This window comes from Delphinapterus leucas, unplaced genomic scaffold (genome assembly GCF_059928025.1).
Source record: "Delphinapterus leucas isolate spDelLeu-1000000601 "Yukka" unplaced genomic scaffold, BTC_Dleu_Yukka2 spDelLeu_asBTCV2_sq25, whole genome shotgun sequence".
Lineage (NCBI taxonomy): Eukaryota > Metazoa > Chordata > Mammalia > Artiodactyla > Monodontidae > Delphinapterus > Delphinapterus leucas.
In genome coordinates this window covers 4,287,961-4,315,744 of record NW_028322234.1, presented here as the reverse complement: position 1 = coordinate 4,315,744, position 27,784 = coordinate 4,287,961, and the positions used below count along the sequence as shown (strand labels likewise).

Sequence of the window (27,784 nt, the reverse complement as noted above, 5' to 3'; positions counted from 1 at the left end):
CCACATTATTACACTTATTAGAAGAATGTCTTCAGGATGTGTCAGTAAGCTCTGATTGATGATAATGGTAAACAGCTAGAATTTATGGAACATAACGTATGCTTTGGTTACTCTCTTGAGTACACCGTGTGCATTATTCTAATTAATTAAAATCACTATTAGCTAAGCAAGGCACACAGATGCTAAGAGGTTCCCAGAAGTAACTTGCTCATGGTCACTCCAGTGTCTCAGTAGTGTTTAGGACTCAGATCTGTCCAAAGCCTAAACCTTAAGCTCTAGGTCTAAGCAGTGGCTCTCACACTTGAGTATGCATCGGCATCACCCAGAGAGCTTCCTGAAACAGGTAGTGGGCCCCACCCCCAGAGTGTCCGAGTCTGCAGGTCTGGAGCAGGACCCAAGACTTTCACTTCTAAAAATTCCTACGTGCAGCTGATGTGCTGGTCTGGGTACCAGACTTTGAGAACCACTAGTCCAGGCATTTTAGGTCCAGAATTTCAGGTGTTAGAATAATTTTCTGGTGATAAATTGTCGAAAAAAAAAAAAAAGCACTGCATTTTCCTGTTTGTAAGGAGGTAATACATTCAGTCTTAAAGAGTCAATAATGGGGCTAAGTATTTAAGAAAGAAGAGTTATTCTCCAGGAAGATGGGAGGAGATGGACATTCTAAGGACAGGAATGCCCTTTCAGGAATCTTGCAAAGGGAACAGAAAAATAACAGTAAGATTCTGCTATCCAGTGTTCACAGAACATGAGTGGGATACTCTTGACTGTAAAATGGGAAGCCAACTTTTGCTCACCATATACATACCTTATTCAGTACAAATGTTTATTAAGAATCTCCAAAAGCTAGACACTAGGCATCAGGGCTACACTGATAGAGCAGATAAAGTGCCTGGCCTCAGGGAGCCTGTGCTTCAGAGGATGTACATCAGCTAGATAGACTGAATGATGGATACTATATTGGGTTCACACTTCGTCTCAAGAAAAAAATATATCCATAGACGTGATCCAGGAGTCAAATGGCAAAAGACCGAGCCTCAAAGTGAGTGTTAATTTCATTAAATGGTAGGTAAAAATTATTTTATATGCCGAGATAGGCTCTGCTTAAAAGACACACTATTCCTCCAAACGTATTATACAAGCCAGCTTATAAACCTGTGACTTTTTCTAGGAGACATGTTGCCTTCTTTCCCAAGAAGGGAGCAGTAGGGGTCGGCGTGGAAATAGTTTCATCATCAGAGGCACAGTCTCACTACTACTGCTCAGCTCCAATTCGCAACCTTCTGAATGGTTTCCAGACTAAGAAATTTAGCAAAGTGATGAAGAAAACATGGCCCATTAATCTTATGATGCGTGTTATAACTTAACTCTGGGTTTAGCATAGGAAAAATATTATTTGCATTGATTAGAAATATGCTTTATGGCTGCATATATTATTCACTCTGAACATTCTAAAATTATTAGCTGGGTTGACATGATGAACTGCACAGGAGTACTTCTAGATGACATCTCCATGTCATCTGTTACTCACATCATATAGGTCTAGGAATCAATACGTATTTTACTCAATACGAGATCTTATTCCAAACACCAAAATATGCCTGTTTTTATTCGATGGTTATCATCATGAAACTACCAGCTAAACATCATTTAGAAAATTCAAAGCAAGTAAATTACTGTATTAACTGTCCAACTATGATTATGACTTTCCTCCACTTATAGCTGAACCTAATATAATGATCTGGTCAGTCTGACTAGGAGGATTTATTCATTAATTTACTCAAAGGTTCTGAGGTATATTTTGAAGGACTTAAATTATGGTCTGGTTGGTAGGATCCAACAGTAAGGGTGCAGGTTTATCTCCTACAAGCTCTGTGACCTTGCCCAAGTGACTTAGCATCTCTGAGACTCACTTTCCTAATCTGTAAAATGGAAACAATAGTAGAACCCAAGTTGTAAAGCTGAAGGAAAAAAAGGAATATGGTAATGTATTTTGGCACAAAAGAGCAGTTACGCTGACGGTCATTATTTGTGAATACTGTTGCTAAGATTATTGAAAACCTGTTGTGTGTTAGGTGCTGTTCAAGGACTAGAATTTTAAGACTGTTCTTCACCTTTATCCCAGTTTTACCTGCAAAGTTCTGCCATGCACTGGAAAAACATACTGGTATTTCTAGGGAAGGGGACCACTCAGGTGACATTTTTGTTTCACCAGGTATATAAAGTATACAGAGGTTATAGTGTATCTTTTAAGTCCTTTGGACGTCTAGTTACCTTTCACTAGAATGATTCTAGTAGATCCTGATAGATACCTGAGACAAGGTCACGTCAGTGATGTTGGTACCTTTTCTGGCTTAAGAGCATAGGGCAGAAACACAGGAAGGGAGGTCTTCCTTTTCCACTCCTGTTACTAAGAACCCTCTCGAATAATGACAATCTGAAACAGATCACTACATTGTCGTATGTTGTAGAATCAAAGCAGTGTACAAAGCAAAGAGCACTGGCCTCCATTATACGTGCATTTCACTTGAGATTCACTTTTCTAGACCGTGGAGAAAGCAGATGTTCCAACACTTTCCAGGTACTGGGATATTACAATCTGGCAATCTCTACCACTGCATGTTTGATCACACTATTCCCTGCAAATGGAATGCTGTTCCATCAAGGTCAGATTGACCAGTGCAAATACCTGATTTTATCGTACGGTCAGAACCAAATTAACTTACTGAAATTCTGCCCAGCTCAGGGTCTACCTTCTCTGTGAAACCTCCTGTGAGATCCCAAGTTACAAACAACTCTATCTTCTTCAGAAGACATTGTATACTATATAAATAGTAATTTACATATAAATATATGTATATGTGTGTGTATTTTTTTGTTACGTTAAGTTATAACTCCTGTGGTTTCTCTTCTTAACTAAACTGGACCCCCTTATCATCACAGTGGCCATGTACATCATTGTATCCTCCAAAAAATCCAGATAATAATATCATGGATTCAGTATATAGTTGTTTAATAGAAAACAATTAACTAACCACTGCAGAATACTAGTGTGTCTCAAGTGTGTTCAGTGGATCATAAATCCTATGAGACAGTCCATGAAGGAAAAGATTTCAAATAAATTTGGGATCTGTTGTCCACTACATCTCCTTATCAGAGACTCATAATTCACAAGACTGGTAAAAAGCTCTGTAGCAAAGAAACTGTTGACTTAGTTTGACCCAGTATTTCTCTTACAAGAGTATCAGTTCTGGAGGTCAAGGACATTTTCCACCTCTAATACAACAGCTCTACTGCCTAGTAGAGTGCCTGGCACTTAGCAGACACCTAATAAATATTTGAATAAGTTTCAACATACATTCCCCTTTTAAGCTATAGAAGAAAAACACAGTATATAGATTTTGATTTACTTGGGGAGAATAATAATATGAATAGATAAATTTACACAAATCATTTTAAAGTATATGTATTTGATAATACTTTTTTCCACAAATCTACACAATTGCACATTTAGTGGTGATAGTAAACGAACTACATTTGCTTCTGAAAACTTGCTAAGAAGGATGGCTACTAAAAACTACAACTTGAACCCAAAACAACTGATTTAGTTCATGGGTCCCCACTCCTTAGCAGTTTTAATATAGAAGAAAATAGACGCATATATTTCTTTTCTACCATAATATGACATCATATAAGGAATGCTATTTTATTAGCTAGAAATAAGATTTGCTTTTGTTATTTTAGTACATTTGATCACATAAGAATAATTCTAGATTTTGTCCTAGACTGCTTACTATGTGCTTTCACTATAGATTTTAATGTCAATAGAGAAAGGAGAAGGAAAAGTCAGAGGGAAATGAAACAGGTGTATGCAACACCCCTCTCTACTACCGACATTTCTCAGAATTCTGGGGGAAGTTGCATCTATAAGGGGAAAGTTTTTCACCATGGAACTCACGGTGGTTGAACTTCTCATGAAGAATTTTTTTTCACTACTGAAGAAAAATATGTTTGATTTTACCATAACTGAAAAGTTCTCCTGTTTCTACTTCTGAGGTTTGCCCTCAAGACTACTGTTTACCTAATGGAAGTGACTCCTATGCATGGAGGAAAAAGTGCACCATTTGAAGGAAAAGCTAAAGGAGTGATATTCAGGTAGCTCCTCATTCCACCAATGAAAACGTACACATAGATTTTCCACTTTACACCTCATTTTCCACCTTATTTTCATGATTTTGAAATGAATATGTAGGGTCTGATGAGTTTGTCAATAGTCTATAATTATTAGTGTTATTAAAATAGAATACAAATGATAAGCCATATGTAAAAATGCTGTGTGAATAAACTGCTATACCCCAAATAATACAAATGAGTGAATGGCAGTAAATGCTAAGAGGGATTAACAACATAAAGGATATTAAAAAAATGATGACCGTATTTCATATTTATGTGTCTTTTTCTCTCTCACTCTTTTTTTTTTTTGCGGTACGCGGGCCTCTCACTGTTGTGGCCTCTCCCGTTGCGGAGCACAGGCTCCGGACGCGCAAGCTCAGCGGCCACGGCTCACGGGCCCAGCCGCTCCGCGGCATGTGGGATCTTCCCGGACTGGGGCATGAACCCGCGTCCCCTGCATCGGCAGGCAGAACACTCAACCACTGCGCCACCAGGGAAGCCCTTCTCTCTCACTCTTACTCAACTCCTAAATAACTAAGAGAATATGCTCACAAATGGTAAGCATGTTTTGGATGTTCGATGTGTGTTTGTGGGAAAGAACAAAAAAAATACTGCCTCAATTAGGTCAAATATACAAGAGATGAATGAGATTAGAGATGGGATTGGGATTTGTGTTAGTTACTCAATAGCTAACCAATCACAGACATGAGAGTGTAGTGCAATATGCAAACATACTTTTAAACAACTTCTCTTAAGTTATCTACTGTCTGTAAAGACAATCACACTCAACTGCTCTGCACTTAAACCCCAGAGCTTCTGAGTTAGAATCTGTTAGAAATAGGTACACGTTTCATTGCTTTGGCAACATTTACATGGCTCTGCATCAGGCAATACAACTGCTAAGATCACACTCTGGGAATTCAGGAAAGGCTAGTGTCCAGTTCTGGTCGTTCTACCACCCAACTGTGATCTAGGGTAAATTCCTGATAAAAAAAAAAAAAAAGAAAGAAAAACTCTGAAGATGCTGAAACAGTATTTCCTACTTCACAGGGTCGTCATGGGGATAAAAGGTCATTAGGATAAAGTGCCTCTCACCCAGGAAACACTGATAAATGCTACTGCTGCTACCATCATCATCATCGTGACCGATCAAGAACATATGGCCACATGGAAATTCAACATTCCCTGGGCCATTCACAACTTTCCTTTAAAGGACTCATATTCTATGTGGGGTCTTAACACCTTCAAATAACAGAAAATACAAGTCTTTACACCTTTTTTTCTGTAGCTAATTTTGGCATCTTTCACCTCTGTCCACTTAAGTGTTGGTTTAGCATATTCTTGTCACACAAAGAAGCTACTTCCCAAAGAGAGGAACAATGTGTCAAGTGACAAAGACATTGAGTGAAGTCTTTCACATCCTAGATTGTCCACGGTACAGCTCAGCTGGTCTCTGGGTTGGAAGGCCTGGGTCTACTTTGCTCGTCTGTTACAGGGGAAGGGACGTGGTCCTTAGCATGTGGTCTGTGAAACAGAGGCAGCTGAGGGTAGAATTATAACACAAGCAGAACTGGCTTCAATTCTTCCTTCTTAGGTCTTTTTCTTCTTGTTCAGCTGTTCAAGGAACTTGCCTGCCCTCTGTCCCCGCCAGGACGATGTTACATCTGCCTGGATAAGTAGGTCACCATTGTATATCAGGAAAGGTCTTATTTGTAATCATCAGGAGCCAGATACGGCTAATTTGAGCAGAAAAGGAAACTTCTGGAAGTTTATGGTTAGGTCTCAGTAACTAGAAGCAGACTAAACAACCGAAAGCCAAGCCTATGCTATTGCAATTATAGGATCAGGCCAAAGTGATGTTATAAGTCCTAGCTGGCCTTGCTACCAAGCAGGAACAGGAAACAGGAGGTTGACCCAGCACTGCTGGCCTTGCTTCTTTACATCATTTATTTGTAATTCAAAATCCAAGAGAAGGGTGCAGTTGGCCAACCCGAGGTCGCCCGACTGTTTTCCATCTGTAAGGGAGACTGAGCATGTGAGTAAACAGTGTATCTGACATGTTCAGCTTGTATAACGAGAGGAAGGCTCTGTTTCTCACCAAGACCCACAAAGTGGAAAATTCCCCAAAGAGAAAGGAATTTCACATCAGATGCTTGGAAAGTTAAAAACAACAACAACAAACAAATGCAGGTGTGGAATTAAAGACATGGAGTCATTAAGAACCTATATGTGGAGTGATTCAGACCTGAGTTCACATCTGGAGCAAGCTACTCAATCTTGCTGAGCTTCAATTTTCTTTAAAGGAAACAATGTGGAAGATGATATCCACATGTAACTTGTGGTGCACATGAAGGAGGATAGTACAGTATATGATGACTGGCACATCCTATGCATTTTCTAAAACTACTAGTAGTACTATTATTATTGTTACTTATTATACAATTTATTGTAGAAATTAACAGGGAGAGTATTAATAAATGTTAATACAGTGCTAAGTGTCACATTTATGATCTCAACTAATTATCTGTTTATTCAACAAACATTCCACATATCAGAAAATAACCTGTGTATATATATTTTTTTTTGTTTGTTTGTTTTTTACAGAAGAAAAGAAACCCTGAGGCTTAGAAAGTGTAAACAATGTACCAAAAGTCACCCATTTAAGAGGTAATGGAATATTATTCAGCCTTAAAAAAATGAAGGAGATCCTTTCATTTGTGACAATATAGATGAAACAGGAGTGCATTATGCTGATGAAATAAGCCAGACAGGATAAATACGAATGATATCATTTATATATGGAATCTAAAAAGAAAAAAAGCCACACTCATAGAAACAGAGTAGAAAACTGGTTGCCAGGGGCTGGGGTGTGGGTGGGGAAAAGAGGGGAAGACTGGTAAAAGGGTACAAACTTTCAGCTGCAGGATGAATAAGGCCTGAGGATCTACTGTATAACATAGTTACTACAGTCAATAATACTGTATTGTATAACTAACATTTTCTGAGAGAATAGAACTTAAGTGTTCTCACCAAAAAAAGAAAAAAAGGAAAAAGGTGTCATGAGCTGTTAGATGTATTAATTAACGTGATGGGAGGGATCCTTTTACAACGCATATGTGTATCAAATCATCATGATATACTCTTTGACTATCTTACAATTTTGTCAATTATACCTCAATAAAACAGAAAAAAAAGAGGTAATAAAGATGAGACTCCAATCCAGGATTATCCAGCTCAAAAAACTACACTCTTAACCATTACAATATAGTATCCATCCATATGTTGTAACTGTAAAATGCTTAACACAAAGGAAACGTTAAATAAATGGTATTTATTCTAACTCTAATGCTTACTAGATATTAGTTATGTGGTACGCTTTACTTCTAACTACAAGGGTATAAGGTGCAAATTCTTGCTACAGAACATAAAAGCCCCTGTGGTACCCTGTAGGATAAACACAGTACCTGTAAATCTCTCATCTCTCAACCCAGGGTCTCCTCAAGATGGAGGTCTTTTTACCCCCTTTATAATGTGGGAATAATGCCTTTCCCACATTTGCACTGGGCATGAAAATCCATACTTCCAGGTGTATACTGAACCTCCACTTAGCTCCTCGTCACCTTGGAATCACCAGACCAAAGATCATTTATTCCATTAAGATAAATGATGTAGGGATAGAAGTACAGAATATACAGAGAGTGTTGGAGGAATCCAAACAACAAGTCCTCCACTCTCAAAACAAATTTTACAGTTCCAAAAGTAAAGAGCAATGTTTGGAAATAAAACTAAAAATGAAACTAACATCTACAATTAGCCAAGTATTTATTATGGGCCAGACTACTTACTAGGCACTTGATAAACATTACAGCTCATCTTCCTGCAGCCCTTCAAAGCATATAATATTGTTTCTATTTCATAGAGAAGAAAATTGTATCTAAGCAGGTTAGTGATTAGCCCAAGACCACAGGGCTAGGCTGTAAGAAAAGAAGGCCAAGTTTCAGTGGTCAAAATGGTGATGGATGTTAGAACTAGAAGATTATGGCTAATCAAATAAAAATATTCAGAACGGTCCTAATGTATTATTAGGATTTCTTTAGAATAACTTGGGTGCCTTAGTGAATACAGTAGTGGTAGGCACTACAGTCTCTTTAATTTGCTAATCATACAAATCTACTTTAATATTCTTGGTGACAAGGAGCTAACTACTGATAAGACAGCTTCTTCAGTTTTGGGGCTACTCCAGGGTGAAATGCCGGAACGTCTTACTGCCTGCAATGTCACCTAGTTCTACCAGGGGGAATAAAGCAGAACAAGTAGCCACTGTTCTTGACAAATGGATACAGTTTCCGTTTTTCAAACTATGAGTGTCAGATTCATTCATTGTATCAGATAGATCTGTCAAATGGCTTTGCCCATTTACTAATGGATGGCACACTGCAGACACACGTTGGGTCAAAGGACTCAATGTCACCTCATTGATACTGTCATCAATATAATTTGTATTGGCATTTTGTCTCACCCTGACTTTAAGGACTATGTGAGGAGATCCAAGTCTCCAGACCATGGACTGATCACCACTGCTTGACACAGTATTCTCTGCTCATTTCCAGAGGGGACCAAGGATGAGCTCTTGTACTTCTGAGTCTATTCACCCTACCTGGCAACACATACTAGCTGGGCTGATTGGATCAAGCAGGAGCCCCACAGTTTAAATTTCCAGCTGCATTGGAGGAAACAGAGGCTATGCCCCAATCCCATAACCCCTCACTTCTTACCGCTAGCCTATCCTAGGCTGTTCTTGCTGATAGGAGTACTTCATGCTAAAAATTAATTTTGCTTACCTGATGGCAGTCACACAACCTCAAATGCCATTTTTATAAATAAGGCAACCACCAATGGAGTGAGATTTAGGGTTTTTTCTTCTGTAGACCCTGCCTACCCTATAAAATCTCCCATTACTGCATCATGGAGACTATAATCCCTTTCCGAGGGAATAGATTCTTTCCAACCATAAGATGAAATAAGAACTTACATTTCCATACTGCCCAAAAGGAAATACATTGATTACAAAATGCAGGAGAATGACTGATTTTCCACATTTGTTGTGTTCATTAAAGGGTTTTTGAATAGACTTGACAGTATTAAAGAAGTTCAACACACACAAAATAAAAATTAATAAATGAAGAGAAAAAAATTGCATTTACAACAAACAAAATAAACACATTGATATATAAAAGGTTGTTATACATCGATGAAAAATGGATGTCATAAAGTCACAAACTAAAAAGTATTAACAGCCAATTAAGATAGGAAAATATGTTCAACCTTGCTATTATTAATCAAAGAAATACAAATAAAATAATTCAGATGTCATATTTTACTGACTAGAATGACAAAGTTTTAAAAAACGTGATAATACTGGTATTGATATTGATAATACTGGTACTGATGAGTGTGTGTAAGAAACCACACTGGATGTTAAATTCCTGGTAGAAATAAAAAGCACGGTAACCTTTCTGGAAGACAATATGTCAGTATGTACCAGAACTGACAACCAGCCATTCAAGTTCTAGAAGTCCATTCTAAGGAAATAAACAAATGCTCAAAGACATATGAACAAGGATGCTTGTCTCATTGTTTAGCAAAGCAAAACAGGAATAATCTAAATGCTGAACAGTAGGGACTGGTTAAATAAATAATAGAATGCTGTTCAACCATTAAAAATGATGCTGCAGATTTTTATTAGGTGATGAGTAATCATACTTATATTACTAAATAAAAATGTTATAGAACTGTTTTGTAGTTGGATATAATAATTAAAGGTATTTTATACTTGCATTGTATTTATATGCACCCCGTCACAAAAAAGTTTCAAAAGATACCCTCAAAAATGTTACAGAGATGATTTATCAGAAATGGGATTTTGAGTTATTTTTCCTTTTTTCTTTAAATCCTTTCAATTTTGGAGTTTCTACAATGAGCCTGTATTATTTTTACAATTAAAAATATTTAAATTTACAATAAAAGGATCTAAATTCCTCCAGTTTTCCATTTATTTTCCACCCTGGCTCAGGGCATTTGTGTAAAAAAAAAAAAATCAGCTTATTTTCTCTTTTGTATCAATCTAAATTTACTTTTCATAAGGTAACTATTTTAGTCTGGCAAAAGTTTCACACAGGAAAATTGTTAAGGTCTGAGTATTCTATTACCTTTAAAAGCACTGGAAACTTTGAAATTATTTCTTTCAGAATTTTCATATAATACTGAAAGGTGGGGGGGAGGTAGCAAAATGAAGGGAAATAGATAGTAGTAGTCAACTTCAATTAAGAAAAAGCAACAAGAGGCAGTTTGTACTCTTTTGATACGGCAGAAGCCCCCTGTGTCAACTCATGCTAAAAAATGTATATATACACACACATATATATGTTTGTGTGTATTATATGTATATGTGACACACACACATAATTAATCCACAGTCTTAGGCTAATCACTCATTGTGGCAGAAACAACGAGCTGTTGACTACACTTTAATTAGCTCCTCCAGCCTGTAGAGGCATCACTAGGACCAAGATAGGAACAACATTCTCCATCTCCGCTTGCATCTGGGTATGGTTCTATCCCAAAGAATGTGACCAGAGGTGACCTGAAGAGTTTATGTCTGAAGGATAACGAGTTGATAATTGTAGCTTGCAGCTTCCTCTCTCCTTTCCTTTTTAGGACAAACGTAGAGCCACTTGATGAAGGTGGTGGGTCCCTGAATAACTGAGCAGAAAACTGACCCTCAGACCACCAAAGTCCATACTACACTCCTGAGTGAGTGAGAAATGAACTGTCCATGTGTTGCTCCACTGAGGTTTAAGGTTTATTATTTAGTGTTTAACTAACGCATTTTTTCTTTAAACCTCAGTTGCCTTCTCTGTAAAATAAAGTCTTTGAAAAGGATCCACTGTAAGTTTTTTCCATTGCTTATGTTTTTATCTTAGTTTTTAATTCTCAGAAACACTGCGCACATTTTACCTTTTAAGTTAGTAAGTCTACTTTTTTTCCCACAAAGACGGGTTCTTCAAGTTATGGAGAAGTCATAGCAGACTGTTGCTTCAGTTTAAGATACGCATTCACATATGAGATGAGAAGGGTGAGGACCCAGAGAAACGCCTTTGACAGAGGGGAGTGAGAGCATACTGAAGAATGTTTAGTAATAAAGAATTCAGATGGGAGAAACGGATGGGTTACATCTAACAGATTTGCTCAAAGGAATTCTGGAAAGGCAAATATGTGAAAATGTATAGCAAAGACGTGAAATGCCTTTTGGTCCCTAAATGGATTTCATTTCAAAGACGTGCATATTGCAAATATATGTACCATAACACTTCTCTGTCCACTTCTAGAATTTTCTAAAGCCTGACAGAACATCTGCAGAGAGAGGATGTCATTCCAAGATAATCGACTGCAAGTTACTAAATTAAGATAAAAATGTCCTTAACCTTGAACAGTTTTTAAAGAGATTTTAGAAGAAAGGAGCCCTCCAGGGGGTTGTATAACTATATAATTGTACCCTTTCTAAAAGGCTATTTACAGATACATAATGTTTCCCCTCCATTCTTTAAAGTAAAATATAGGATAAAAAAAATAGTTTGGGGATAATATTTGTTTGGGACAGCAGGCACTGCTAATCAGTACCACTCTCTCCTTATTCCTTACTATCAGAGCCCTGGTTTAGGAGATCCCATTATCCTTAAGGCTAAGGTGGCCAGTTTAAAATCCGAGCTGATGAGATCTAAGTGCAAGTCTGCTGACCATCTGTGGTAAAAAATTTGCTGTCTGAGTTAGACACTGCCTTTTTTTTCTTACTTAATTTCTTTTTTTTTTTTCCTTTTCTTTCTTCCTGCCCAAATTGTTGGAACACTATTGGAGATTCTGGGGTCACTTTGAAGCTATGTGGACGTGCTAGAGATGTGGAAGCTGGAAGAGCGAAGCAACCCAGTCCCCTGGTGATGCCCTTCAGCAGCTGGACTAACGCTAGAGGGACTATCTCCAAACTTCCTGCTACCCGTGGAAAGTAAGGTAAATCACTCATTCACTTTCTGTTACCTACTAACTGATCCAGAACTCTAACCTCAGGGTTCTAGAACCCTTCTCAGTATCCCATAGTCATACTCATGTTCCGGACTCCTGATCATCAGACTTGCTTATAGCAGATGTATGGGGAGGGCGGGCTCTTCTGGAAGCCCTCATACTTCCTCCCCGACCCCCACCACACACAAATAATGATCTTTATGTCCACTCATCCTTCTATCTACACTCAGAGGCCAGGGCCCCCAGGAAGGCTTCACTGACAACCCTTTACTCCTCTCTACATGCAGAAAGGGTAGAGGTGTGGGCTCTGGAATCACACTTCCTAGACTTGAATTCTTAATCTGTTACTTACCAGTTTAGGACGTGGGCAAAGTAGTTACCTTCTCTGGACACCCCTGTAAAAGAGGAACACTAAGTAGCACCTATGTACCTTACTGAAAGGATTAAATGAGCAAATGCAGGTAAAGTTCTTATAATTTTTTCTTGGGTCAATCAATTCTAGCTGCTATTGCTACCTTTGACTAATTTAGGGCAGTCCCTTTGCCCTCCTTTGGTTCTCTGGGCCCGTCTCATTCACAACACACACAACCGCATACTGCATTCACAACACACACAACTGCATACTGCAGAGTTTTGAAAGGTGGTTCTCAAAATGTGGTCCCTGGGCCAGCAATATCAGCCACACCTGGGAACTGGTTAGAACTCTGGCACTGGAGCCCTGCAATCTGTGTTTTAACAATATTCTCAGGCAAATCTGATGCACACTAAAGGTTGACGACAACTGAGAACATCTGTCTCAGACTCTCCTGGAGGCATTCACCAAAAATACAGATACAGGACTTACACCTGACCAGCTGGAGAAGGGGTCTAGTAATTGCTCTGGTTATCATGCTTGTCATGATTTTTCAGCACATGTTTGAGAATCACTGCCATTTAGAATGTGTGTTTCACTTGTCTGTTTTTCCAGTGGACTTTACTTCCTTGCAAGGAAGGTTTGTGAAGATCTGTTGTTGTTGTTTGCATTATTAGTTTTAGTATGCTAATTCTAGAATCTCTGGCACATAGTGCAATCTCAGGCAGGAAGTAGTGGCTCATTAAAACAGGTATCCCAAAAGTCTTAGTAGAACTTCAAGATTAATTCCTTCGGGAAGAGGTAAAATTGTCATTAGATGCAGATGATATGATACTATATATAGAAAACCCTAAAGACTCTACATGAAAACTACTACAACTGATAAACGAATTCAGCAAGGTAGCAGAATACAAGATTAACATACAGAAATTGGTTGCATTTCTTTATACCAACAATGAAATATCGGAAAGGGAATGTAAAAAAACAATGCCTTTTAAAATCACAACCCCAGAAATAAAATACTTAGGTATAAACCTCACCAAGAAGGCAAAAGACTTATACGCTGAGAACTGTAAGACATTAATAAAGGAAAGTGAAGATGATTCAAACAAATGGAAAGACATCTCATGTTCTTGGGTTGGAGGAATTAATAGTTAAAATGCTCATACTACCCAAAGCAATCTACAGATTTAATGCGATCCCTATCAAATTACTCATGACATTTTTCACACAATTAGAACAAATAATCCTAAAATTCATACAGAACCATAAAAGACCCAGAATTGCCAAAGCAATCCTGAAGAAAAAGAACAAGGTTGGAGGCATAGCCACCCCAGACTCAGACAGTACTCCAAAGTCACAGTAATCAAAACAGCGTGGTATTGGCACAAAAACAGACATATGGATCAATGGAACAGAATACAGAGCCCAGAAATAAACCCACACACCTCAGTTAATCTTTGACAATTAATCTTTGACAAAGGAGGCAAGAATATATAATGGGAAAGAGACAGTCTCTTCCGCAAGTGCTGTTGGTAAAGTTGGACAGCCTTATATAAACCAGTGAAGTTAGAACACATCCTTTCACCATACACGAAAATAAACTCAAAATGTCTTAAAGACTTAAACATAAGACCTGACACCATAAAACTTCTAGAAGAGAACACAGGCAAAATATTCTCTGACATAAATCATACCAATATTTTCTTAGGTCAGTCTCCCAAGACAATAGAAATCAAAATGAAAATAAACAAAGGGGACCGAATCAAACTTACAAGCTTTTGCACAGCAAAGGAAACCATAAACTAAATGAAAAGACAACCTACAGAATGGGAGAAAATATTTGCAAATGATGCGGCCAGCAAGGGCTTAATTTCCAAAATATACAAACAGCTCATACAACTTGATGACAATAAAAGCAAACAACCCAATCAAAAAAATAGGCAGAAGACTTAAAGAGACATTTCTCCAAAGAAGAAATACAGATGGCCAATAGGCACATGAAAAGATGCTCAACACTGCCAATTATTAAAGAAATGCAAATCAAAACTACCATGAGGTACCACCTCACACCAGTCAGAATGGCCATCATTAAAAAGTCTACAAATAACATATGCTGGAGAGGGTGTGGAGAAAAGGGAACCCTCCTACAACACTGTTGGTGGGAATGTAAGTTGGTGCAGCCACTGTGGAAAACAGTACGGAGGTTCCTCAGAAAACTAAAAATAGACCCACCATATGATCCAGCAATCCCACTCCTGGGCATATATCCAGACCAAACTATAATTCAAAAAGACACATTCACCCTGATCTTCACAGCAGCAATATTCACAATAGCCAAGACATGGAAACAACCTAAATGTCCATCAACATATGAATGGATAAAGACGATGTGGTACATATATACAATGAAATACTACTCAGCCATAAAAAAAGAATGAAATAATGCCATTTGCAGCAGCAACATGGATGCAACTAGAGATTATCATACTAAGCAAAGTAAGTCAGAAAGAGAAAGACAAATACCATGATACCACTTATATGTGGAATCTAAAATATGACACAAATGAACCTATCTATGAAACAGAAACAGAATCAGAGACATAGAGAATAGACTGGTGGCTGTCAAGGGGGAAGCAGGTGGGAGAGGGATGAACTGGGAGTTTGGGATTAGCAGATGCAAACTGGTATATATAGATTGGCTAAACAACAAGGTCCTACTATATAGCACAGGGAACTATATTCAATATCCTGTGATAAACCATAATGGAAAAGAATATGAAAAAGAATGTATATACATATGTATAACAGAGTCACTTTGCTGTACAGCAGTAATTAACACAATGCTGTAAACCAAGTATACTTCAATAAAAAATAAGTTAATTAAATTTTTAAAAAGATTAATTCCTTCAGAAGAACAAGTACTACACATTCACAAAAAAAAGCACCCTTTGAAAGTTTAAATTTTTGAATTTCTTTGCCACTTCCTTAGTTTTGATCATCTTGGACAATATATTTTTAATACTGACTTTTAAAAAGAATTGTGTTTCAGTGTTTGCTATCCTTAGAGAGACAGAAACAGATAAGTACAACTAAATACTTATTTTTCAAAAGTCTCAAAAGTATAAGGGAAATGAAAGTAATTTATCTTCAAATGATTTTGGGGTATGTTTCTAATTTCATACTTCTGATGCGATTCAAGGTTAAAACTGTATTAAGACATTTGAGACATGCCGCATTGGTATTAAATGAATGTAATTTTGTGTAAAGTGGTAGAAATATTTTCTTCAGCAAACATACCTGCAGATATAAAATCACAACCATAAATCTACAAAAAAGCAAGCTATTGAATGAAATCTGATTGGTTATTTCCCTGCAGTATGGATCTGCTAATAATTTAATTTACTACTTGCTAACACAAGCCAAAATTTAAATATACATATATATATGTGTGTGTATATATATATCTCTTCAATTTTAAATCATTCATATATATGAACAAGTATATATACACATATATAACAATTGTTCATATATATATATATATAAACAATTTAAATTAAAGAAAGTACATCTGGTGGCCTATTTTTTCCCCCCGATTTCTAAAGAACACCATATTCTATTCTAGGCAGTGGAATGTCAATCCACCTTAAGGGTTGTTCAATGAGCATATCTGAGAAACCACTGGTTTAGCCAATGATGTACTTATTCAGGGAGGCCCTAGTGCCACTGTCAAGAGCTTATCCACAGGACAGATAAGAAGGTACTTGTTTGGTTTGTGAAAAGAAGGAGTAGTGAGGAATGGCAGGTAGCTGCAGGCTGATGACACGTGATGTCCATATATATGTAGAACCAACACGCCCATAATTGCACCCATTTTCCATACCCAAATCCAAAGCCTTTATATCATTAATCCCAGGCAAAAATGGTAAGATTCATGTGTGTTACTATCCCACGGCTTCAAGATGCCTATAAACTCATATGAGTATGTCTTAGTTTTATCAGTGGAGGACAAACCAGGCTTCTATCACCAAGCCCCATTCCATAACAGGCAAACCAGTCCAACACTTCTCTGAGTGCTGCAGGAGAGTCTATGGAAGGGGCGCTCACTCCACTGTGATGCCTAAAATGCCTTTGCACAGAGCAAACATTCAAACCATGCTGAGTGAATGAATGAGTGAACTGGTGTCATAAAACAGGCTTATTTCAGGGAAATTCCATTCAACAGGCTGGCATTCCTTCCTACCCATCTTAACTGTTAAGCTTGCCATCAGACAAAAAATTAATTATAAAACGTTAGAGCTGAGGAAATTTTAGAAACTATCTACTCTCCAGAGGTATACAACTTTAATTTAGTGGTAAAAATCACTAGGAGTGATTTAGGAGTCTATCAGACCTGAGTCCAAATTCCACATCTACCATATTTTTGTGAGCAAATAACCACTTCTGAGGCTCTGTTCCATGTATGCATTATGGGATATCATAATAATACATACATTAATTGTATGACTATCAGGGGATGAAATGACACAATCCATTTGCCATGGTCGGCTAAGTAATTGGCACCAAGTAAGCACTCAAGACATTAGCCAATATTAACAGCGGAGAGATGATAACAAAACTCTGGGACTGATGCCCACCCTAGTGGCCCCAGTGGTCATAATGACTTTCTTCCATTCAGCCTGCTCTCTTCTCACTAAGACTAAGGAAGAGAAGATGAACAAATTAGGAATAACAATTTGAAAATGGTTTTATACTCCCTGAATGAATGGAATTATAATAAAATGATTCATGAGTTCTGCAGAAATATGATGAGACTTTAGATCTTTATGTTAGTTCTCTGCAAAACCAATTTATGGCCCTAAGATGTACCTTCCCACCCAGCCCCATCCTTACCAGGATCAAATATCATTGTAAATGGAAAAGTCAACAACACATAATCAACAAGCTAAGTTACAAGCCAGTGAAGTCTCGGAGCTTTGATAGAGAAAATTCAGATTTATCATTATATGTAAAAATAAGATGATATGAAGAACTCAATCTAAAAAATATTACCTGGAGATCTATAATTCTACAATAGTGCTATAAAAAGTAAAGAGCTAGAAATCTATTTAGATGGTTTTCCTTATAAGAAAGCACTTTCTGTATAACTTTTAATGTACTATTGATGAGAACAATTCAACAAAATTCAAATAAATACCTGCAGATGTCCTACAAGAAGAAAAGAACAGAGTTAGATGTGACGGGATAACTGGACTTCAGGATGAGTAAGACCCTATACTTGACCTCAATAAATTACCATGAAATACAGTGGATGAGTCATGTACAGAATGTCAGAATTCCAAAAGGCCAAGCTAAGTACCAAAAGGAACATGTGGGGACTCTTAAGAAGGAAATAAAATATTGGTTAGTTGATTACGAAAAGGCAGAAGGGAGTAGGTTCCCTTTGGCTGCTCTTTGAAGAGATCACTTCCTTTCCCCTCTAGTCCTGAGGCTAGGGTGGCATGGGCAATAGAGGAATGTGGGGACTGAGAATCATTTCTACTCTCACCAGAGTGGCTGGAAGCAGATTTTCTTACCAGGATGTAGTAGTATGCTAATAGTTAAGGGTTCTTGAGGTCAGAGAGAAGGGTTTGAACACTCCGGCTCCATCTCTTGCTGTGGGTCAACTTTCTTACCTTTCCAACACCTCAGCGTCTTTATCTGAAAATTGGGGATGATGATAATGTCTCCCACCTGAGTGTGAGAACTACATGATATAGTGCATACGCAGGGCTAAATCTGGTGCCTGGCAAACAGAAAGTGCTCAGTACGGCAGGCGAGTGTAGTGACAATAAAGGCAAAGATGACAGGGGTAGTGCCGGTGCTGCTTCTGCCCCCAGAACAGGCTCTGACTGGGAGAGAGTTAAAGCACCTTTGGGTTCATGGGGGTTTATATATAAGCAACGGTTGATCAATGGGAGCTGGTTGTCCAAATGATTATGTGCAATCTAAGAAAAAAATGGGCCTCGGATCTGCTCAGCTACTTAATATTAGCAGCGGTAGTAGTCAAAGAAGCTAAATTTTATTACGTGTTTATATGCCAAACAACGTGCTGAACGTTTTAAAAGGATTTACTCACTTATTACAACGAGGCTATACGCTAGGTCCTGATAATGTTATTCGTCTCTTTCAGATGTTGACTGAGCCTCAGAGGGGTTACAAAAGCACCTAAGATCCCGTTGTCAGTACATGACGGAAATGAGTTCAAATCCAGCCTGTCTGACTTGTTCTTAATCACTAAGGTATGAAATTAAGCATGTTGCCCTTTGCCTGATTCTCCTTCTGAGGCCTGAATATTTCACTTAGCTCTCTGAGTGCAGAAGAGAGAAAATTCTCTCTCCTTCACCCAACTTGGCATCAATATCCAGCTCCCCTTCTCAAAATGGGTTGCTTCAACGAGCAGCAATGAATGCCGGGTCGTGGACCAGTCACCTTGATGACTAAGAGTCAGACACTAGGGAAAGAAAATGCTCTGTGACAAACCTACCCCTGTACAGAAACAAGACAGAAATGGGGGGACAGGGCAGAAGATAATGGAATAAGGCATAGGAAAAATAGCACCTGGCATCGTGATAGTAATAATAATAATAGTAGTAGTAGTAGTAATAGTAATAATAATAGACTTTACTATGCTCTAGGCATTGTATTAAGTGCTTGGTGTAAGTGACTTCATTTTAACATTGAAAACAAGTCTATGAGGATGAAATATTATTAACATCATTTTATAGGCAGGAGTATTGAGGTTCAGGTAATCAGGTAAATTGCCCAAGCTCATATGGTTAGCAAGTGGAAAGCAGAGATTTGAACCAGCACCTACACTCCTAACCATTATGCTATAACCATTATGCTGAAGACATAAGAATTCCAATGGTCTTTCCCCATAACCCACTCCTGCACTCCAGACCTCAACAGTCCAAGATCAAGAGAGAGCAAGCTTGGAGTTGCCACTCTTCAGTGAGTGTCAATCATTTCAAAACACTGTGTTTGCTAACAAGATGTAGTTCCTGTGATAATCTTCTCAACCAGGTATCAAGAAACAGGAAGCAAAGATTCAAGTAACACTATGCTCGTACTTACGAGGAAGGTGGGACAGCATAGTTGACACTGGGCTTAACTGTTCTGGAAAACGTGGTCCCAGTAGGCATACACGCTGGTACATTTTCCCCACCTACCAAATACAAAAGAAGTATTTCATTTCCATGTTGCTCTTCAAAGTTCCACCTCATTCGTGCCTGTCATTCATCCTCTGGCCTCTTCCTGTCTCCATTTCTGTACAGAAAGGTGCTGAGTCTCTGCTCTCGGATACGAAAGGGTGTGTTAAGGAGAGGGAGCCATGGTACCTCAGTCTTTTGTTTTTCTTCTTAATTCTATTATGCCAACTCCACTGAACTTAATTAGAGTGAATACAGAATTACACAATTATCCTCTGTTCTATTCTTCAGATGTTATATTTTGATAAAATTTACGACATGCTGCTCTCCCCTTGAACACCAGATGAACACTAGAAATGGATGTGTGTTGACATAAAATCTGTTATAATTACAACTAAAGTATAGCTTACATAATGATAGTGTTAACATAAAATTATAGATGTGTAGAGACAACGTGGTCATGCATTTTTTAGTATAAGTACATGCTTAGACCAATATCTGTTAGCGGAATGAAGATGGAAGAGAATTTTGGTTAAGCCACAAAGGCTGTTTAAGGACTTGCAGATAGCTAAGGGGAACTCAAAGACCAGTAAGATAGTATTTCCCCTGCCATGTTTTCAATTGCAAAGCGAAGGGAAGATGTGAAAGTAAGTACCCCTATGGAAATGACAAGACAAGTACCTTTTTTTCCTTGAATACCGGGGTAAATGCTTAAATTCTAATGTATATCAGCGATGCAAATTTTCAACTGAGTTTGATAAATCATAAAATAATAATTATACATATATGTATATAAAACTGCATGGAACTAGACAGTTCAGAATTACTTCTAATTAAAGAGGTACCCTATGACAACTAACTTAAACCTTACAAAATATGGTTCCAAGTACCCTATCAGAGTGAAAAGTAGGAGACTGAAAGGTTTATTGTAGATGTTTGTAGTCATGGTGTCTTACCTAAAACTACTCTGTCACAAATACTATTAAAATAATTGTGACATTTTATTCACTTTTACTGCAAACAACAAAACAAACTATAGGTATTTTTTCATTTCAGGTAATTATTTTAGCTAACAGTTATTAAATGTTTTGAGAAGACAGAGTGCTAACTGCATGACTTCATTTTATCTTTAAAATAGCGCTTCCATGTCATTATTCTTAATATCTCCATTGTATTAAAGTGTATCTCTAGTTCAGACCTTTCTTCAGAACTGCAGACTTGTGTATCCAACTGTGTACTCAGCATCTCTGCTTGGACGTCACGAAAACATCTCAAATCTTACACCTCCAAAACTGGTCTTTAATCCACCAAACACGCTCTACCCCAAACTTTTTCCATCTTAGGTGACAGTAACCACACCTTTCCAGTTCCCCAGGCCCTAAATCTCGAATTCACCCTTGACCCCCTCTTCCTTTCCATTCTTGCATTCAATCTACCACAAAGTGCTGTCACAACCTTCCCAATGTGCCACTTCTGAGAACTACCAGCCGCTAGCAGCCTGGTGCAGGCCACCAACATAGACCTCGAGGATCCTGTCGTCGCCTCCCGAGATTCTCCCTGACTCCAGTCTCTCCCCACATCCTCAAGACCACAGATAGAGTTATGCTTTTCAAACCAGAGACAGTTCATGCCACACCTCGGCTAAAATCCTGCCCCTGGCTGCCTACATTTAGAGTAAAAGACACAATGCATGTGATGGCCTCCCAGGACTTACCCAATCCATCCCATCACATATCCGACCTCCAGCCCTCCTGCTGTCTCTTCCTCCCCACTGACTAAGTCAGCCAGGGTGGCCTCCTTGATATTCCTCCAAGCTGCCCGGCATATTTCTGCCTTAGAGTTTTGGGACTGGTTATTCTTGCTCCCAGGGAGTGGTCTCCCCATCATACATTCTGACAACGCCCTCACTTCAAGTCTTTGCTCAAATGTCAACTTATAAAATCCACCCTGACTACCCTATCTAAAATCAGAACCTACCTGTACACTCCTCCAGCACTCCCAACCCAAGCCTCTTCAGTGAGCTTCACATCCTTTTCCTTATCCCGTAGCGCCCATCAACCTGTGACAAAGCACAGAATTTATTTATAACATCCGTTTCCACACGAGAGTGTAAGGAGGGAGAAAGCATGCAAGAAGGAGCACGCAGGCAAAGGCTCTTGTCTAATTTATTCATTGATACGTCCAAGCATAGAGAACAGGAAGATGCTTGATAAATAGTCCTGAAAAAGATACAGATGAGGAAACTAGTAGTAAAGCTCAGAAAGTTTAAGAAACTTCCTCAAGGTTCTAGAGCTAGAAGAGGGTCACAGTAGAATTCACACTTGGGGATGTCTAACTTCAAATCTCTTAGCCTCTCTGCTATCTTTTTTTTCTTCTTTGCGGTACGCGGGTCTCTCACTGTTGCAGCTTCTCCCGTTGCGGAGCACAGGCTCCGGACGCGCAGGCTCAGCAGCCATGGCTCACAGGCCCAGCTGCTCCGCAGCATGTGGGATCTTCCCGGATCGGGTCACGAACTCTCAACCACTGCGCCACCAGGGAAGCCCCTCTCTGCTATCTTAAGTCCATGAAATTCAGGATTTGTTTTAATCAGTGCCATGGAAATTCTCACTCCACTGAATAGGATCACTAAAGTGTTCTCTGTCTAGATTTATATATATATTTTCCATTTAAACAAAGGAAACAGAAGAGGGGAATTCATCATGGGTTATTGCGGTAATTTTACAGCAATTTTAGCAATAATGACATTTAAGTAATAGTGATATTTAATGATAGCATAATAATAATAAAACAATAGCTCTTAAATGTATTGAAGATGAATCGCATGCTAAACTCGGTGCTAAAATATTTCCATGTATATTTTGTGCAAAATCCTTATGAATATTCTATCAGATGAGCTTTATGTGTAACTCCACCAGGCATACTTCTCTTATTCCGCTTTCAAAGATAAGGAAATTGATGAGAAGTGTGGTAACCGTTTGATCAAGATGAGACTGGTAATAAGTTGTGAGTATGAATTTAAATTCAGGTCTAACTCCAGAATTTGATTCTCAATCCATACATGAAAATTCTGATAATTCTTTTGATAAGGGTATGTTCTCTCCTGGAAAACGTCCCCCATTATGTCTGCCTGTGCTCATACCTTCAGAACACAGTCAAGTTTGAAACATGATAAAAATGTTTAAATAGTGTGCTTTAATAAATGGAAATATCTTCATCTAAACAATAACACAAAAAGGCAGGCTGAGCCTTCTGAAGTGGCTTCGTTGCTATCTTCCATCCAGAACAAGAGAAGGAATCAACAGCTGCAGAGTAAAGAAAGCATGAAACCCAGAGATGGAGGATTCTGTAAATGACCAATTACAAGACTATTAAGCCACACTTTCATAGCAAGAGGCAAAATATTCCGTTAAACTGAAAATTCTTCTACCCCTCACTCCAAGGCCCACACAAACATTAATGTTGCATTTATTAGGATGTATTTCCTGTGCTCTATCAACTTGACTTTCAGCAACTGTATTAATACAGTCCTTTCGCTTTGCACATATATCTGAATGATGGATTCCATTACTGGAGTTTTGTAGAAAGAGTGGAGTGAATGAAGTAAAGTTTGGGAAGAGCCATCATAATCCATAATGATGGGCACTGAATCAGGACAAGAAGAAACCTCTCTTCTCATTTATTTGAATGAAAATTCTACTATATATTTATTGCCTCTGTACAGGGCCATCTGTTGAATAATGGAAAACAAGCATCTTTCATTTGGAGGTAGGATTTGTGTGCTCAAGTTTCGATGGGCCTGCAGAATTAATCTTGTTTTAGAAATGAAATAAAATGTAATTTCTTACTGTAAGTAGATGTGGTTAAGCAACTGGCAACTTTGATGTCTTTAAATCACTGCAGTTTCAGGGTAGGCAAATCTATAATTATTTCAAGCACTTCTTTATTGGTGCAACAATTGAGCAGTGTACATAGTGGTCAACAACCTGGGCATTGTCAGAGGACTCTAAGTTTGAATCTAGACTTTGCCACTCACCAGCTATGTGACTTTCAGCTATGAGAATCACTTTCTTCAGCGTTACAGTGTGGATTATTATATGCCCTTTGCAGAACTACTGTAAGAACTAAATGTATATGGGCACAGTGGCTCATAGTGAGGGCTCAAATTAGTACTGTGGTCACTACTAGTAGTATTGAAAAGAAATTACAACTTCTATTCTCATAAAGTGGGATATGTGTCCCTTTATCATTGTAATTTCATATCATTTTACTTTTGACCTTATAATTTAATAGCTTGATCCAGGAAACATTTAGCAGTAAATATAATTGAAAGAAGGTTACTTGTCAAACATGAAATACTGTAGTATCAAGTGTGCTGGCACAATACTCTTCTCAGATAATTAACCTGTAAAAATATGTTATTGTCTTCTTTTTAATTGAGCACATTGAACATATATATTTACTGTGCCAATTGGCGAAAGGTCCATTAATTAATCAATCTAACTATATGTTGCATAAATGTCTTCTAAACATAATCGTATATGTATTTTATTTGTTGGGAAAATGTGTTTGAGATTGTTCTTTTCTGCCTATTTAAAGTAAAAGAGGGTGAGAAGTAGAGTTAGGCTTAATGTACTTTGTACTCCATTATGCCATGAAAATGCTTCTGTGCCCCGGAGACAACAACAAAAGATCTGCTTTAATGACAAGAATCAAGTATGTTCTAAAGCTTCCAGGTAGGAGGCATACAGGTTGCAGTTTATATCAGAAGTCTTTGCTCTCTCTCTCAACTGCGTCTAGATGGGAAAGATGTGGTCACAAATGCTTCAAGGTGATATAGTAAATGTTGGAAAAGAGGGGGGTAGGAGGCAGAGTTTTGAATATCTCAAACCTGAGCTAGAAGGATTTTATTTAAAGAAAATAGCGGATATGATTTTTCACTTAAGGAATGCCAGTCAGCAAACCTGACACTAATGTAGGAAATTAGCTCTTTTAGCTATGATGCTTTCAAATGCACATGGCTGAAAACAAATTCAAAATAGTCCAAGGAAATTTCAAAACAAAAACCAAACAACAACAACAACCTCAACAAACAAGTACTAGAAATTCAGGGATGCAGCCATATTCAGATACAGCTGGATCTGGAAATTCCAGAGTATCAGCAGGGTTCCAGCTCTCTCTCCATCGCTCAGCCCTGCTTACCTCTGCAAGACTTTATTTTACAGAAAGTCTCTTCTGGTGCTGGATGGTCACTGGGAGTCCCAGAGTCATATCTCCCCAGCTTAGAAATTCCAGAGAGAAAAGACAATTCTTCCATTTTGCTCTGAGAGAAAAGTCCTGGGGAGGAGTCTGATAGACTTAGCCGAGGTCAGATGCCTACCCATGAGCCAATCACCTGCTTTACTGGAGTTCAGTCCCTGGGCGACTCATCCCCCGGGCCCGTGAGGAGGCAGGATGGCATTATCTGGCAGTTCTCCAAGAAAAGCCTGCTGTTTTTGTAAGATGAAAGGGGAGAGGACATGGATAATGAAACCTGTATCTGCTTCTGTAAAATCCACAGAATCTTACTCCCTGCCCTGTGTCGATGACCATGCAGTAAGCTGACCCAGGAGGTCATTTTTCCCACAACAGTCTTTATATATATGACTAAGGAACATACTGGTAAAAGAATATGGGAGAAAGTCTGAGTATGACAAGTCAGCTAGACTGATATTAACTAAAAAAGCTGTGTGAAAATATCCTTAAAAAGTTGCCCCCAACTCACTCAAAGTCCAAAGTTGGAGCTGGAAATACAATGTCATGGAGTTTGGATAAGAACAGGTTTTCTCCAAGTTGAACTATGACACAGAGATTAGAGACTTCTAGAAACTACACTTTTTCAAAGAAAAAACATCACATGAGAAAAATGAGGCCTAGAAAAATTAAATGACTTAAGATAACATAGCTAATTAATGGCAGGACTGAGACTAGAGTATATACTTTGTGTAATTGGCTATGGTTTAGTTAGTTAGTTTGTTTGTTTTGTTATCACTTCAAAACGAGACAAACTTAAAGAAAGGAAACACAACCAAAACTCAGTGGTTGGAAAAGAGATGGATGTGAACGCCCACTTGTTTCTTACGTATAAAGTTACCCCTCGCAGTGTTTTGGAGGAGAAAACGCTGGCTCTTCCCAACGTTGGTTACATACACAAAGATTCCAAAGACAAGACAAGTGCTTTGCAAACGAAGTAACTAGAACCAGCTCAGGCTTCCCCGCGCCGGGTCCTACGTTCCACGGTCAGAACCACCAACTGTATCCCCCCCGGGTAACAAGGTGATTCAGAAAAGCTGGCGTCTTCAGAGAAGCGAGAAAACTTAGCCGGGAAGAGAGGAGAAAACTTGCTCAGCTTCTTGCTGGGGTCTGAAACGATCCCAACAGAGTCCTTAAACCCCTCAGGTTTCCCCAATCAAGCACCCTCGCCTCCAACCTGGGCCACCCCAGATCTATCAGACGACAGAAGTATGCGGACGCACGAAGAGCTGACCACCCCACGAGAGGAACCTACGCGCGGCCGCACCCACTCACCCGCCGCTCCCCGGGAGACGGGAGACGAGTCCGGGGTCCAAGTCCTGGGCGTGGCACACTCGCCCCTCTCCGGGCCCAGCTCCAGCTCACCTCGGCGCAGCCCGCCTGGGCGCCGCCATCTTGACCACAAAGGGGGCCTCGCGCCGGAGGCCCCTGAGCGGGCGCCCTGAGCGGAGCCGGAGCTCCGGGGAGCCCCAGGTCGGCGCCCTACGTCCCCCGCGCGCTCGCGCAGCGTCCACGCGCGACGAGAATCCCTCACGCAGCCCCCGACCTAGGCTTCCGCGGACCCGGCGCCCCGCGCAGCCCGCACCGCGGCTCAGGCGGCGCCGAGGGCGGCCCGGGCGGAAGAGCGGGCGCGGGGCACGCGCTCGGTAACCTGGCAACGCGGAGCAACCCGGCGTCTCTGGCGAACCCCTGCCTTCCACCGCGAGGAAGCACGGACCCCCCCCCGCACCCGCTGCCCAGCCCTCGCCGCCCCTCGGTCGCTCCGCCCGCCGCTGCCCGCTGGCTATGGTCTTTTAAATCCATGATACAACGTCTATATGTAACAAATCTGTTAAACCCTAAATGTTTATGATATTCAAGTAATCCAGTATCTGAATTATTCTTGAAGATAAAACATCCAAAGACTTCTTAATTGTATGGGTATACATACATAAAATACACGTGGAGGTAACTTCAAATATAGTATGTGCCTGTCTCTATTCCTTCCCTCTCCGCTCTTTTAAAAAATGCCCCTTTAAAAATTGCCCACTCACCATCTGTTAGGTAAATTTGCTGAAACACAGTAAATGTGGAGACAGAAATTGTTATAGAGACTATTCCAAATGGCACTGACACCTGTATTTATGAAAGAGTTACTATTTTTATTATTATCCTAATTTTAGACAAGAAATTATTGTAATAGCTAACACTTATCTGGAACTTACTATGCCCCAGGTACTGCTTGAATGGTTTACACATGTTAATTTATTTAATCCTCATAATAAACTAAGGATTTATCTCATCCCCAACACATAAAGGGCAGGTATTATTATTCATCACCCCTATTTTTCAAGATGAAGAAATTGAGGTACAGTGTTCTTAAGAGACTTGCCAAGGACATAAAGCTAGGAAGCACAGAGCTCAATTTGAAGTCAGGAACTATCTTCAAGATCTATGTTTCAACCCCTCTGCCACCTAGCTCTTGGGTGCAGAAACAGAGCTCATACCCATGTCTAATCTCAGCAACAACACTTTTAACTATTGTACTCTGTTGTCTGTCTATGTATTAGACAGTAATCCCTATCAGCAGTGTTTCCAGAACTATTCCTCTTGGATGAATCACGTTCTGGGTATGTCCAGTGAACAACTGAACATAAAATGTTTAAATTATTGGAAAGTTCTCTCTGGGGAATGTCTTACGAGACCATCTACCATGCTTAAT

At 39.1% G+C, this 27,784-nt stretch overlaps 1 long non-coding RNA gene across 1 annotated transcript; it reads right to left on the bottom strand.

Annotated features, from left to right (window-relative positions):
* Nucleotides 1-533: 533 nt before the first annotated feature.
* On the bottom strand, nucleotides 534-27,784 carry LOC149744050 (uncharacterized). Its single transcript, XR_016391585.1, has 4 exons — nucleotides 26,359-27,784; nucleotides 21,772-21,853; nucleotides 19,721-19,811; nucleotides 534-12,644 (listed from the first exon to the last, which is right to left on the bottom strand). It is a non-coding gene; the product is annotated as an uncharacterized LOC149744050 (long non-coding RNA).